Source organism: Elaeis guineensis, chromosome 16 (assembly GCF_000442705.2).
Source record: "Elaeis guineensis isolate ETL-2024a chromosome 16, EG11, whole genome shotgun sequence".
Lineage (NCBI taxonomy): Eukaryota > Viridiplantae > Streptophyta > Magnoliopsida > Arecales > Arecaceae > Elaeis > Elaeis guineensis.
In genome coordinates, this window is record NC_026008.2 from 17524108 (window position 1) to 17541322 (window position 17215).

A 17215-nucleotide genomic window follows, 5' to 3' on the forward strand; every position below is an offset into this window, starting at 1 on the left:
AACCTTTCGATCCTGAATTAGAAACTCCGGTAATCTGGCACCAAAGCACAGTGAGTTACTTGCAAGTTACTGTGGTGATTTCAAGTCGAAGGGATACTTATATCCCTTTGGAGTAACTGTTGATAGTAGAGTGTTTCAGAGTTAGTCATGTTTAGTGAGATGTACTCTTATGTCTCACTTGTATATCATGTCAGTGTCTCCACACTCCTTGGTTAAGAGAACAACCAACATACATGGCATACAACAATCTATACTTGATATAGCTATTGTTCTAATAGCATATGATTTAGTCATGAACAAGTTTTAAAGACTAAATGATATATCCTCCTATATCGATTCAATTAGTCCTAAGGACTTCATCACAATATTGGAGTTCATAGAAGATGTACACAAAGTGATGAAATAAACCAAATAATAATTTATTAATATTAATAATTCATATATAATTTATAAATATAAACTCAACCATCAACAGACTGATGATTGACTTTGGGATATATTTTGCAACAAGTCCCACTTAAACTAAAGCCAATCAGTACAGTATCATATATCCATCTTCGATTTATGATTTTCAAACTTCTTCACATCAAGGGCTTTAGTAAATGGGTCGGTCAGATTTTTCTTTCTATCGACCTTCTAAAGCTCAACGTCATCTCGATCCACGATCTCCCAGACAAGATGGTAGTAATGCAGAATATGCTTCGTATGCTGATAGACCTTCGATTCTTTTGCCTGAGATGGCTCCAGTGCTGTCACAGTAGAGCAGAATTGGACAATCAATGGAGGGTGCTACTTCTAGCTCACTGATAATTTTTCTCAGCCATACAGCTTTCTTGGTAGCATCTGATGCCGTAATGTACTCCACCTCACATACTGAGTTGGCCACAATGTGCTGCTTAAAATTTTTTCAATAGATTGCTCCATCATTTAGGATAAAAATGTATCTTGATATATTTTTACTATCATCATAATCTGACTGAAAGCTAGAATTAATGTATTCCATGAGTTTCAGGTCAAATTCTCTATAAACGAGCCATTGGTCCTTAGTATTTCTCAAATACTTAAGGATGGTTTTCGCAACCTTCCAATAATTCTCATCCAGATCAGATTGGTATCTACTCACTACCCCTAGTGAGTATGCTATATCTGGCCTCGTATATATCATGGCATACTTTATAGAATCCACCGTCGAAGCATATAAAATTTTACTTATACACTCTCTCTCTTGAGGATTTATCGAACAATCCTTCTTCTTCGAGAGAAATTTCATGTCCTATCGAAAAATAGTCTTTTTTGAAATTTTTCATACTGAATCATTTTAGCACGGTATCTATGTATGTGGATTAAGAGAATCCAAGCAGCCTTTTAGATCTATCTCTATAGATCTTCATCCCTAGGATGTAGGCTGCTTCTCTCAGATCCTTCATGGAGAATTGTGACAACAGCCATATTTTTATTTCTTGTAATATAGGGATATCATTTTCGATTAAGAGAATATCATCCACATACAAAATAAAAAGTACAATAATAGAACTATTGACCCACTTGTATATGCAGGGTTCCTCTTTGTTCTTAATGAAGCCATACATTTTGATTGTTTTGTCAAAATGTATGTTCCAACTCTGTGATGCTTGTTTCAATCCATAAATGGATCTCTGAAGCTTGCATATCTTAGATTTATCTGTGGATATGAATCTTTCAGGTTGTATCATATATACCTCTTCATCTTGCTCTCCATTTAGGAAAGCTATCTTCACATCCATTTGTCAGATTTCATAGTCCAAGTATGCTGCTATCACAAGCATAATCTGAATCGACTTGAGCATTGCTACAAAAAAAAATATCTCATCATAGCTAATATCATAATGCTGACGATACCCCTTGGTAACCAGACAGGCTTTACAGGTCTCTATCTTTCCATCTATACTCCTTTTTTTTTTTGAAGACCCATTTACTGTTAGATGTATGTTCTAAAAGGCAATATGGCTGATACATTGTAATTAATCTAGGACACAATTTTGTACTTAATACATTGATATGATCAATAAAAAGATAATTTTTTTTTTCATTCAAGTGTAATGTGTTCTTGAATCATCCATGGAATTAGTTTCGATACATACTCTCAAAGTGTTGAGAATTAGAGACATGTATTTAATTCCTAAAGGCTTTCGATCATAGGATCATTATGAGGACGGTGATAGATCTGGATAGACTGGTGCATAAATCACTTCTTTCGGGATAGATAGATCTCAAATCTATTATGTAGAGACATAGGACGATGAGTGTGGATGGTTGTTAGAGAACAACTAGTATTGAGTGTGACCGTATGAAAGATCACTTGAATTTCTATTCAATCATCAGTGATTGTCTCGATGCTATAGTTGTGTAACTGATCTTTTAACTTGAGATGGTACTACTGCTCGCAGTGAGACTATTGGAGTTTGATTGACACATAAACATGGATCTCAATGAGCCCTTATAGTAGATATTGATGATAGTTGATCCACTATAGCAGTAGGGTATGCATCAGGATGGGATCTATCAATCTTGATAGAAAAAAATAGTCCTATAAGATTTGATAAGCTAAGTCTATGAATCTGTGGCCACAGTAGAGTGATTGATGAAAAAGAATTTCTATAGACATCACATCTAGACTTGAACTAATTGAATCTATCATATGATTGATGTTGAGATTTGATAATTTATCTATGACCTACCATCTAGTCAGGACTCACGATAGAGGGACTGAATCACACATTAATTATACCTAGAGGTTCATTTCAGTTCTGCTAGGTTATCACTATATACTGCTTGGAGTCACTGGTAGATTGCGAGAGCTCACTAGGATTGTTTTGGATCAATAATCCTTAATTGAGTTAGAGTGGAATTATTTCAACCCATTGAAAAGAGTTTCAATAATACAATGATAGAGATCATTGTATATCTCACTACCAGATAGAATTGAACCTATGAGGTTACACAACAAAGAGATTAAGTCTGGAATAAGAAATTGAGCTTATGAAGTGTCAATTGGGTTTAGAGAAATCCACTGGGTTCATGGTAACCTTGCTAGTATATGGTTGGACCTAATTTTTCTTTCCATTAGGATTACTTATTTGATAAGTTAATTCTAACTTAATTACCTGCTAATTACCTATATGAATAAAATTTATGAGACTTCAATTGCTGGGTGTCTAAGGTTATGGATTATATAAATTAAGGGTGCAAGTTCCTTATGAATCTCCTTGATAGTTATTATGGGGCACCACTTTGAATTGTTCAATTTGGGTGAGTCCATTAATTAGAGGGCCTTTGGTTTTCATATGAAGTATCTCTTGGGTGCAAAAGAGGGTGTCTAATTATGGGTGCAAGGGCTCCAATAGTTGGCACCTAATGAGCTTTCTAATGTAAGTTGGATAACTTAAGTTAATAAGAATCTTAATGAAAGTAGGACTTGTATTATATGATTGAATAGGATTCAATCATTGTGCCTATAAAAGGAGACCTCCCATAAGGTCCTAAGATTATCCAAGCCAGCCCCTCTCCACCCCAAGAGAACCTCCCACACCCTCTCTTCCTTCCTTTTTCTCTTCTCCTTAGGCATCCCCACGCCATACTACTTGGGACGCGCGTCCCAAGTTTTGCACATGCCCAAGGCATTGGGCGACCCTTCATCTACTAGTTGTTGGTCTCTTGTAGCACTATAAGGAAAGAAGAAAGGCTAGAGAGGAAGAAAAGATAAGGATCAAAGAGAAAGATCAAACGTTGATCGCGATCCAAGCTTCGTTCAGATTCAGCAGGCTGAATTTTGGAGAATCAAAATTCAGATCTTAGAAGGCTGTTTCAGGCTGATCTCAAGTGAATTTTCATAGAGGCCAGACACTTGTGCAACTAACAGAGAGCCTCATCTCATCTAGATCCAGATTTGAAGAAAGAAATTAAGAAAAATATATGTGATTTGATCACAATTTAAATTTTAGTATATATCAATTTCAGCATATGAAATAGATCGATGTGGTTTTATATTTTTATGCATGCAAAATTTAGATTAAAATTATTTTAATCTTATTCTTCACTGTAATATTTAAAAAATTAAGTTTTGAAACACATATGTATGCTTCAAACCTCAAATTCCAACAGCGGTATCAGAGCCACGGGTTTTCATATGCTAAATTTTGATATACATATTTTTGAAAAGATTTCAAAATCAATTTTTTTCTTGATACATAAGATGTATGGATGGATCTTCAAATCTAAAATCTAATTTTGAATTTAGTTTTAGAACATATAGTTGATATGTTGTTGTATGCATAGATCTGAATTTTGATCTAGAAAGAGTTCTAGTTAATGTTTATGTGAAATATAGATGCATGCATGAAATCTGAAATTTTTTATGATCTGAATTTGATTCATATATGTGATATATGATTGCATATTTAGATCATAAATTTATTTTTTAATCTTATTTATGACTAGTATATAAGATATATGATATCATGCTTAGATCTGAAATTTTGTTTAGATCTAATTATACATGCATATATATGATATATGTTTGTGTTGGTTATAAAACCCCCCTATCCGAAGTTCGTGTCAGGAGTGACTCCTCCGGGATTCTACAGGAAAACTTCATCCGAACTCCTACGGGAGCTAGACTCCGTCTCCAACTTCAACTGCAGACAAGCTTCACCCGGACTCCTATGGGAGCCGGACTCCGTCTCCAACTTCAACTGCAGATAAACTTCATCCGGACTTCTACGGGAGCCAGACTTCGTCTCCAACTTCGGTTGCAGGCAAACTTCATCCGGACTCCTACGGGAGCTGGACTCCGCCTCCAATTTCAACTGTAGGTAAACTTCGTCCGAACTCCTACGAGAGCCGGACTCCGTCTCCAACTGCAGATAAACTTCATCCGGACTCCTACGGGAGCCGGACTCTGTTTCCAACTTCAACTGTAGATAAACTTCATCCGGACTCCTACGGGAGCCGGACTCCGTTTCCAACTTCAACTGCAGACAAGCTTCATCTGGACTCCTACGGGAGCCGGACTCCGTCTCCAACTTCAACTACAGGTAAACTTCGTCCGGACTCCTACAGGAGCCGGACTCCATCTCCAATTTTAACTACAGGTAAACTTCGTCCGGTCTCCTATGGGAGCCGGACTCCGTCTCCAATTTCAACTGCAGGTAAACTTCGTCCGAGCTCCTACGGGAGCCGGACTTCACCTCTGACTCGAGCTACAGGTAGGATTTGTCCGGGCTCCCATGGGAACCGGACTTCCACCCTGAATTCCTGCTGAAGGTCTCGACCGAGGTTCCTCGACAAATGATCTCCATCCGGGCTTCCATGGAAATCAGACTCCAACCGAACTTCAGCCGACAAGTTTGGACCCCCTGGCAGGCCGTAGTAACGGCCACGACTCTGCTCCACTCCCTGCGGTGGATCCTACGCGGCTCCATTACTCCCTGGCAGGCCACAATAATGGCCACGATTTTGCTCCACTCCCTGCGACGGATCCTGTGCGGTTCCACCACTCCCTGATGAGTCACGACAACGGACGCCGCTCCACTCCCCGCAACTGATTCCACGTGGTGAGCCACGGTGACAGCCACGACTCCACCCCATTACTCTTCATGATAAATTCCTACTGACCCCGTACGGCCCACGACGAGGCGATCATAAACAGTCGCTATCAATCCGCTGCTCCCTCCGTCTATAAAAGGAGATCCCAGATATGTTATTCTCTAAGCTCTCATTTTTTATCTAGAAACTCTGCTAAAATTTTCGTTCGAGCACTCCATTCTTATTGAGGCAGAGAACTGACTTGAGCGTCGGAGGGTCTTGCCGGAGCAACCGTACCTCCGATTTAGACTTCTTTTGCAGGTCCCAGTGGCGACCGTGACTCCCTCGACTCCAGCTTCTTCGATGCAGGCGGATTTTTGCACCAACAGGATTGGCACTAGAGGAAGGGCTTTTGACCTTCACGGTACCCTTATTTTTAAAGGAGCGCTCAACGGGACCGCCCCCGGGCATCTTTTCTAGCATCCTCTCCTCCTTCCTCCACTAGATCCTCGCCCAATGCCTTCTCGTGAAGCATCCACACGGCGACCCACGGCCTCCGTGGCCAGATCTCAGGCTCCGGCCTCACCTCCGATTTCCCAGGCCCCACATCCTCCGGCAACGGTCGCCGGCATGGAGCGGTCGTATAATCGGCCTCTGACGGATTTCGCCAACACCATCTCGGGAGGATCCCGGCAGGAAACAACCAACGTACTGGCCGTACCCCCCAAGCGACAAAAGATTGAGGAGCCCATAACCTTTACTGAAGAAGATGCTCAGGGAGTCCAATTCCCTTATAATGACGCGGTTGTAGTTTCCTTGAATATAGCAAATTATGACATCCGTCGCATTCTCGTCGACAATGAAAGTTCAACCGATATTTTATTCTACGATGCCTTCTCAAGAATATCCATCTTTGACAGTCATTTGAGGTCGATTAGCTCCCCTCTAGTAGGGTTTACCAGCGACGCTGTCCCGATAGAAGGAGTGATAACTTTGACTGTGGCCGCGGGTCGATACCCAAGACAATCCAAAGCTTTGGTAAATTTTCTGGTGGTGAAGGCACCGTCAGCCTACAACACGATCCTCGACCGATCTGGCCTCAATGCTCTCTGAGCCGTCGTGTCAACCTACCATTTAAAGTTGAAATTCTCTACCAACCAGGGGATCGGAGAGGTCAGAGGAGACCAAGCCCTGGCCAGACACTGCTACAACATAGCCTTGTAAAGAAGCGACCAATCCGACCCCTGTCCAGTTGATGGGCTGGATGCTCGCGACGACCTCACTGAAGAGAGGGGCGGCCCAATCAAAGATCTGGTACCGATCCCTTTGAACGACGGGAATGTGGAGCATGTGATGATGATCAGCTCCAACCTGGGGGAAGAGGTGCAGATGCATCTCATCGATTTTCTATGAAAGAATGCGGACGTCTTCGCTTGGGTTCCGGCGGACATGCCGGGGATTGACACGAAAGTCATGGAGCACCGTCTAGCCGTCGATCCAAAGCATCGATCGATGAAAGAAAAAATTCGAGGTCATGCACCAAAGAGGCAGAAGGCGATAGCCGAGAAAATGGACAAACTCTTGAAAGCCGGATTCATTAGAGAAGTCAATTATCCTGATTGGATTTCCAACATTGTCCTAGTCAAAAAGGCAAATGGCAAGTGGAGGATGTGCATAGACTTCAAAAAACTAAATAAAGCCTCCCCAAAGGACAGCTACTCCCTACCCAGAATTGATCAACTGGTGGACGCGACCACGGGTCATGAGCTCCTCACCTTCATGGATGCATTCTCCGGCTATAATCAAATCAGGATGGTGCCGAAAGACGAAGAAAAGACTGCTTTCATTACTAACCATGGCCTTTACTGTTACAGGGTCATGCCTTTCGGCCTAAAAAATGCAGGCGCAACCTACCAGCGGTTGGTGAACAAAATCTTCAAGGAGCAGATCGGCCGCAACATGGAGGTCTACGTGGACGACATGTTCGTAAAAAGCAAATCTTCCATGAACCAAGTCGCCGACCTCGAGGAGACCTTCGACGCCCTCCGGAAATATAAAATGAAGCTGAACCCGACTAAATGTGCTTTCGGAGTGACCTCAAGAAAGTTCCTGGGCTTCATGGTATCGGGGCACGAAATTGAAACCAATCCGGAGAAAATTTGTGCCATCCAGGAGATGGCTGCCCCAAAGTCGATAAAAGAGGTTCAGCGCCTTACAGGGAGGGTAGCAGTCCTAAATCGCTTCATCGCGAGGTCAGCCGAAAGGTGCTTACCCTTCTTCCAAACCCTCAAGTAGCCGAAGAACTTCTGTTGGACCCCTGAGTGCCAACAGGCATTCGAAGAACTAAGGAGCTACCTCAGCTCACCTCCACTGTTGGCGAAGCCAGAGCCTAGAGAAGAACTATTTTTATACCAGGCGGTCTCTCCCATGGCTCTCGCGGCAGTCCTTGTCAAAGAAGAAGCAAAAGTCCAACGGTCGATCTACTACGTCAGTCGCGCATTGAGAGACACCGAGACCAGGTATACTAAATTAGAAAAACTGACTTACGCCCTGTTGATTGCAGCCCGGAGGCTTCGACCCTACTTTCAAGGGCACACCGTAACGCTGCTCACCGACCAACCGATCAAGGCGATTCTACACCGGACGGATGCCTCCGAAAGGATGGCAAAATGGGCGATCGAGCTTACAGAATTTGACATCAACTATCGACCCAGGCCAGCAGTGAAGGCCCAGATATTGGCAGATTTCATAGTGGACTGTACTATCCCAGAGGAGGCAGAACCTGAACAAGGCAAAATTGATGGCCTGGAGTCCCGACCAAACTCCCCCAAAGAAGAAGCAGATCCCTCTGATTGCTTTTGGGCCCTCTACGTGGATGGGTCTTCCAACATGTCAGGCACAGGCACGGGCCTGATCTTGATCAGTCCAGAGGGAATCATCGCAGAGTACGCTCTGCGCTTCGAGTTTTTCGCAATAAACAATGGAGCAGAATATGAAGCTCTGATCGCAGGACTGAGGATCGCCAAAGAGCTGGGAATAGATCAGCTCCAGGTCCACAGTGACTCTCAACTAGTAGTGGGACAAGTCAACGGAAACTAAGAAGCGCAGGAGGACAGCATGGCTAAATATCTCGAAAAGATAAAGGAGCTCGTCCCTGCCTTCAGCAGCTTCAACATCAGGCAGATTCTGAGGTTGGAAAATATCAGGGCCGACCTTCTCTCCAAGCTGGCAATGCTGGCTCCGGCCGAATTACCCAAGGGTGTTCTCTTTGAAGTGCTCAAGTGCCCGAGTATGGAAGAATCACGGCCCGTATTGGAAATTGACCATGAGCCCAGCTGGATCGACCCACTGATAACATATCTCAGAGATGGGGTTCTCCCCCAGGATGCGAAAGAAGCTCGGAAGCTCCAAAATCAAGCCTCCCGATACATCCCTTATGAGGGCAAGTTGTACAAGAGATCATACTCTTTGCCCCTTTTAAAATGTCTCCGGCCTTCGGAAGCTGACTACGCCTTGTGGGAGGTGCATGAAGAAATCTGCGAAAGCCATCTGAGGGCTAGATCTTTATCCCACAAGTTGCTCTGCCAAGGATATTACTGGCCGACGATGCATCATGACTCGATTGAATACGTCAGAAAGTGTGATCGATGCCAGAGATATGCCAACATCCAGAGACAACCCGCCATCGAGCTTACACCCTTGAGTGCCCCATGGCCTTTTGCGCAATGGGGGATGGACATCCTGGGACCCTTCCCGTGGCGTCGGGGCAGAGGAAGTTCCTCCTGGTAGCGATTGACTACTTCACCAAGTGGGTTGAAGCCGAACCACTAACAAAAATCACAGAAGCAAAAGTGTAAGATTTCATCTGGAAGTCAATCGTATGCAGGTTCGGTCTACCAAGGACCCTAATCACTGATAATGGACGGTAATTCGTGAGAGCAAGATTTGTCGAATTCTATGAAGATCTAAACATCTCCCACAACTTCACATCAGTAGCCCATCCTCAGGCGAACGGTGAAGCTGAAGTGACCAACAGAACCCTGCTGCAGGGGATCAAGACAAGGCTTGAAAAGGCGAAGGAAACTTGGGCAGACGAACTTTATCATGTACTGTGGGCGTATCGAACTACCCAAAGACTGCCCACGGGGGAGACCCCCTTTGCTTTAGCCTTCGGAATGGAGGCCGTCATCCCAATTGAGCTTAAACTCCCATCTGCATGAGTCGTGGCATTCAACGAACATCATAACTCGCAAGGTCTTAAAGCCAACCTTGACTTGCTGGAAGAAAAGCGGGAGGTAGCTCAAGTTCAGATGGCAGCCTACAGACAGAAAGTCACCCGCTATTACAATTTCCATGTCAAGAATAAAGCCTTTAGAGCGGGAGATTTAGTGCTTCGACGAGCCGCTATCTCGCAACCTCAAGATCGAGGGAAGCTCACCCCAAACTGGGAAGGCCCGTATGAGGTCAAAGAAGTAGTCCGGTCCGGAACTTATTACCTCAAAAAGCTCGGAGGAGCAGACCTCCTGCGACCATGGAGCTCGAAAAACTTACGAATGTATTATTGATAACTTTATTTTAAATAAAAGTTGCATATCTACATGTCTCCCCTCTTGGCACTAGCTTATATCGACAGGGCAGTCAAAACAAACTGTGTCGGAAGCAGGAGGGGAACTTTGTCTCGACAAAGTCGAAGGCCTGATTCTCTTTAGATCGGATGGGGGGAGAGGCCCTGCAACACCCATATGCGCCCCCACAGCCCTGTTAGGGACAGGAGGAGAACCTCGCCCTAACTTGAGCAAAGTCGAAGGCCCGATTCTCTTGAGACCGGATGGGGGGAGAGGCCCTGCAATGCCCATATGCGCCCCCACAGCCCTGTTAGGGACAGGAGGAGAACCTCGCCCTAACTTGAGCAAAGTTGAAGGCCTGGTTCTCTTTAGACCGGATGGGGGGAGAGTCCCTGCAACGCCCATATGCGCCCCCACAGCCCTGTTAGAGACAGGAGGAGAACCTCGCCCTAACTTGAGCAAAGTCGAAGGCCCGGTTCTCTTTAGACTGGATCGGGGGAGAGGCCCTGCAACGCCCATATGCACCTCCATAGCCCTGTTAGGGACAGGAGGAGAACCTTGCCCTAACTTGAGCAAAGTCGAAGGCCCGGTTCTCTTTAGACCGGATGGGGGGAGAGGCCCTGCAACGCCCATATGCGCCCCCACAGTCCTATTAGGGACCGGAGGAGAACCTCGCCCTATCTTGAGCAAAGTCGAAAGCTCGGTTACACCTAGACCGGATGGAGGGAAGGGCCCAGCAACGCCCATATGTGCCCCTACAGCCGTGTTAGAGACAGGAGGAGAACCTCATCCTAACCAGAGCTGAAATCTGTTACAACAGAAATAGGGGAAGAACTTCGCCCTGACATCAATTAAGGTCTGGTCATTCAAGACCAGATGAGAAAAAGGGGGACCTTCTCAATAGCCCCTTCACAATAAGACTCTGTCCCGACTCCTACGGGAGCCGGACTTCGCCCTCGACTTTGATCGCAAGAAGACTCCGTCCGGACTCCTACGGGAGCCGGACTTCATCCCCGACTTCGAATACTGGTAAGCTCCGTCCGGACTCCTACGGGAGCCAGATTTTACCTCTGACTTCAATTGCAGGCAGACTCCGTCCGGACTCCCACGGGAGCCGGACTTCGCCCCAACTTCGCCTACGGGAGCCGGACTCCTGCAGCCCCACCAAGAGCGGAGGGAAAAATCCCACTCGAACAAGAAAAAGGGGAGAGGGGTTAAAAAGGAAAGTGATGGACTACGTCAGTGATGAATGAAAAATAAACAGCGTCAAAGATGCAGAGAACCCCGTCTCAGCAAGGATTGGGGTCCTTATCAAGAACCCCAGCTTTCAAGGAAGCTTTCAACGCAAGCCCGAGATAAGATGACTTCCTCAGGGTGACAGAAGCTCAGACCTCCGAGCTCGAGCCCTGATGGGGGGCACCAAACCCGAGCGGCCCCAGACAAATCTGCAGCCACGGACGAAAAAGATGGGTTGATACGATGGCAATCGAGTACCTCCGAACGATGCAAAGGCCGAAAAGAAGCTCGGCAAGCGATAATTCAACACATGAGTAAAAGAGGTAGCAGAAAATTTTCTTCTCATATTATTCATCAAATATGCATTATAGAGCCATTAAGGTTGAGGGAGAAGGATAACTGAAAGGCGAGCCGACATGACAACAACCGGTAACCTACGGACGACGTCAAAAAAAAAAAAAAGAAAAAAAAAAGAGAAGAAAAAGAAGAAAAGAAAAGAAAAAGAGAGAAGGGAATACAACAATAACAATGGTAAAGGAAAGAAGTTCGGCAGGCAACAATTTGATGCAAAGTGCGGACGAAGTAATAAAATCTCCTTCTCATTTTTTGATTAACAAGATGTACGTTACAAGACCCGAAGGGCTAGAAAAGGAAAACATTATTACAAGACTCGAAAGGGATACACCGGAGGCCACTTCAAGCTGTAGACTTCTCTTCCCGGTTCTGTCCTTTCCAGCAGCATTTTTCAGTACGTGTGATAAGCCTCTCGGCTCTCGCCCCTCGCCTCGTTCCACTCCATCTCCGAAATCCAACCCTAGGGGGAAAAGGATGGGATAGAATTTAGAGGGCAGCAAAGGCAACGGCAGCGGCGACGATGACCTGTTTCAAGAAGAATCGGAGATACCCCGGAGGCAGTGATGACGTCGAAGATATGCGCCACCACTGTGTGCTCCACGACAACCACCGTCCTAGGTGTTCCGGCAAGGTCGGCATGCGCTACTTCCACCATCCCCGCAACAAGTTCTACTGCCCCACCGTCGGCGCTGACCGCTTCTGGTCCCTCGACCCCGACGACATCAAGAATCCCGCCATAGCTTGTGACGACAACTCTGCCCCCTTGACCGATGTCGCCCCGTTCAGCTACTCCAAAATTCTCAGGCGGAATGCCCTCACTGGTTGTCCCCGTTATTAAACCCCTGTTGTTGAAGGAATTCTCCCTCGAGCCCCCTTTAAGGCGACGGGAACCCTCAGTGATAGTTTGACAACTGGAGAACTCGCAGACCACTGTTCTCCTCCTCGCACTCTTCCTGGTCCGTGGCATCCTCTTGAGGTTGGCCTCCGGGGTGGAGGCCCGACGGGAGAATCCCTCGGAGAGACTCGAGGGGCTGATGGAGTGGCAAAGACCGGCGCGAAGGATGCTCGGAGTCGGAAAGGGCACCGATGGAGTGGCTGAGTGACTATGCTCTCAGGCGAAAGAAAGGCGTCGACCCTCAGGCGAAGTGAAGCCCCTGAAGGAAAGGCGGGGGCTTAAATAGGCAACGGGGCCTGACGCAGTTATGGTGGCAGGTATCCCTAGGCCAATCAGTGCCCACCACGTGTCCCACTCACCGCGGCATAGGGTTGACCATTGGCGGACCATTATGGTGTGACGCTTAGGATTACGTCCTGGTGGGAGTTCCGAAAGGACTCTTCGGGTCGCCCTAATCGAAAAAAGGCTCCAGCATGTGTACATTAAATGCCAAGATTTCCTAGGGCGGTCGTGTGTATAATTCAAGGAAATGACTTCGACTGTGGAAATTTTTTATACTTCCTTCGCTCGAAGCATGAACTCAGAAGTAGGGGGATTGGTGTTGGTTATAAAACCCCCCCAGCCGAAGTTCGTGTCAGGAGTGACCCCTCCGGGATTCTATAGGAAAACTTCGTCCGGACTCCTACGAGAGTCAGACTCCATCTCCAACTTCAACTGCAGACAAGCTTCACCCGGACTCCTATGGGAGCCGGACTCCATCTCTAACTTCAACTACAGATAAACTTCATCCGGACTCCTACGAGAGCCGGACTTCGTCTCCAACTTCGACTGCAGGCAAACTTTGTCCGGACTCCTACGGGAGCTGGACTCCACCTCCAATTTCAACTGTAGATAAACTTCATCCAAACTCCTACGGGAACCGGACTCCATCTCCAACTTCAACTGCAGATAAACTTCATCTGGACTCCTACGGGAGCCAGACTCCGTTTCCAACTTCAACTGCAGATAAACTTCATCCGGACTCCTACGGGAGCCGGACTCCGTTTCCAACTTCAACTGCAGACAAGCTTCATCCGGACTCCTACGGGAGCCAGACTCCATCTCCAACTTCAACTACAGGTAAACTTCGTCCGGACTCCTACAGGAGTCGGACTCCATCTCCAATTTCAACTACAGGTAAACTTCGTCCGGACTCCTATGGGAGCCGGACTCCGTCTCCAATTTCAACTGCAGGTAAACTTCGTCCGAGCTCCTACGGGAGCCGGACTTTGCCTCCTACTCCAGCTACAGGTAGGATTTGTCCGGGCTCCCACGGGAGCCAGACTTCCACCCTGAATTCCTGCTGAAGGTCTCGACCGAGGTTCCTCGACAAATGATCCCCATCCAAGCTTCCGTGGAAATCAGACTCCAACCGAACTTCAGCCGACAAGTCTGGACCCCCTGGCAGGCCGTAGTAACGGCCATGACTCTGCTCCACTCCCTGCGGTGGATCCTACGTGGCTCTATTACTCCCTGGCAGGCCACAGTAACGGCCACAATTCTGCTCCACTCCCTGCGGCGGATCCTGTGCGGTTCCACCACTCCCTGACGAGTCACGACAACGGACGCCGCTCCACTCCCCGCAACTGATTCCACGTGGCGAGCCATGGTGACAGCCACGACTCCACCCCATTACTCTTCATGATAAATTCCTCCTGGCCCCGTACGGCCCACGATGAGGCAATCATAAATAGTTGCTATCAATCCGCTGCTCCCCCCGTCTATAAAAGGGGACCCCAGATATGTTATTCTCTAAGCTCTCATTTTTTACCTAGAAACTCTGCTAAAATTTTCGTTCGAGCACTCCATTCTTGTTGAGGCAGAGAACTGACTTGAGCATCGGAGGGTCTTGCCGGAGCAACCCCACCTCTGGTTTAGACTTCTTTTGCAGGTCCCGACGGCGATCGCGACTCCCTCGACTCCAGCTTCTCCGACGCAGGCGGATTTTTGCACCAACAGTTTGTATGTTAAAATCTGAAAATTATTTTCATATTTTATAACTTACTTTCATATAAAGAATTTATATCTGAAATATAATTTTAGAATTTGAAATTTATGTTTATGCATGAGAGTTTTGGTCATGAAAAAATCAAAAATTAGGTCATGTAATAGGATTACATCTAAGGTTTTTGATTTAAGTCATATGGATCTAATTTAATTATGTAATTGATTAAATCGAGTCAAATATTGAATTAAGTTAGATCAATTAAGTTAATGATCATACAATTATTGTTGATCAAATCGATTGAGTCCCATATGTAGAATCGATTAACCTAAGGACCTAATTTGGCTCATTGGTTTGAGCCCAATTCGCTTGAGCTAACCAATTCTGATCAATCGACCTATTAGTGTCTAAGGAAAATTAATGAGATATGGTTATTTAATTGGTTTCGTTAGCCAACCTGCCAATTCATTGGTGTCTAAGGAAGGCAACGGAGGGACCCTCACCGTTCTCCATTTACTTGACCAATTTGAAAGATTGGATCTTGAATTAGGTTGCTTAGCATTTTGGTTTAGCCCATGCCAGTTAGATTAGTCATATGATGACTGATTAGATGAGACCTAAACTCAAACCTCTCCATAAATATTAAGTTCATAGGTCTTCCACCATTGTAGATGTGTGGGCATGTTACCGACGTTGATTGTTCTTGGCTGGTCATAGTGGTTCAGTTGCATCGAGAATATGCAACCACTCTATTAGCAAAGAGTTGCTTTAGGATAAGGATGAGGTTGGACCCAATAACTATTAGGTGAGGAATCCAATGACGGCCTCGCACCCGCTTGTGAATGGTGGGTCCGGCTTAACTAAGAAGTGTGGGCAATAACTGTTAGGTGAGCCCACATGACTTAGAGACCAAGTTACTGCAACATACTTAGTGAAGCATCTGGGCAAGGAGTTGCCTATGCATCGGTGTTCATATTATCAATAACTATTAGGTGGGTGCATGTCATCGGTGGGATCGCAGCACCTACTAGGAATCCTTTGTTGCGTCAAAGTTTTCGTTTCCTTCCCGGAGAGTGGAGAGATTTGAAAAATTAGTGAGAGTTATTATTTGCATCTTAAAGTTTCTAGAAGTAAATTAAAAATTAAGTACAAAAGTCTAACTTGAATCTCTACTCTTGCAGTTAAACCATCATGTCAGCCTCAAACCCTCTAGCTCTCATCCTTGAAAATAATCGTTTGATCGGTAATAATTATAAAGACTGGCTTAGAAACCTCAGGATTGTTCTGACCTTAGAAAAATTTAGTCATGTTCTCGATCAGGATCCCATTGTATTGCCAAACCATCCTACTGCTGAGCAGAGAGCTGGTTTTGAGAAGTGGATGGATGAAGATAGTCGGGTTAAGTGCTATGTGCTAGCGTCTATGTCAAACGAGTTGCAAAACCAGCACGAGTATATGCCCACTATCCGAGCTATAATTACTCACTTACAAGAGTTGTATGGTGAGTAGAGCCGTACTGCACTCTTCGAAGTGTCCAAGAGACTCTTCAACCTGAAGATGCATAAAGGGCAGTCTGTCCATGAGCACTGTATGACAGTGATCAAGGACATTGAGGAGCTTGGAAAGCTTAGACTGGATATGCAAAAGAAATTGCAGATGGATCTGATCCTTTAATACCTTGCTAGTTCATATAGTCAATTCATCATGAATTTTCATATGAACAAATTTGACTGTTCTATTCCCAAACTTGTCAACATGTTGGTCACAATGAAGGGTACCTTGAAGAGTTCAAGAAGCTCTATTCTTGTTGTGGAGCGGACTTCTTCTTCCAAGAGAAAGTCTGTTGGAAGGAAGAAGGCTAAATCTGCAAAAAGGCAGAAGAAAAAGAGCAAGCCGAAGAAGGATAGTTCAAAGGTGGCTGAGGCAAAGGGAAAGTGTTTCCACTATCATGCTGAAGGCCATTGGAGGAGGAACTGTCCAAAATACCTGGAGAGCCTAAAGATCAAAAAAGGTGATAAACCTTTCGAAGGTACACTCATAATTGAATCTAATCTTACGATTTCTTTTACTTCTAGTTGGGTATTGGACTCTAGCTCGAGTGCTCATATATGTACCTTAATGTAGGGTCTGATAGAAAGTAGGAGGTTGAGGAAAGGTGACATGATCCTTCGAATCGGCAATAGAGCAAAGGTTACTGTAGAGGTCGTTGGCACTTATCCTCTTCGATTACTGTTTGGCATTAGATTAGATTTGAAAGACTGTTATTAAGTTCCTGTAGCTAGTCAGAATTTAATTTTTGTGCAAGTGCTAGTACAAAAAGGTTTTGAAATTAGTTTCAATAAAAACTTTTGTTCCATTTATTTATGAAATAAATTGGTTGCATGAAGTCTTTTAATTGACAGTCTTTTTCACTTGCATGTTGATGAGAATATGAACCTAAATGAGCAAATAGTGAGTGCCGTAGACTAAAAAAGACCCAAAAATGAAATTAACCAGAAGTACTTGTGGCACCATAGACTAGACCATATTAGAGAGGACAAGATAAACAGACTGGAGAAGGATGGGATCCTTGGCTCTCTTAACCCAAAGCCATATCTATCTTGTGAATCCTGCCTTTAA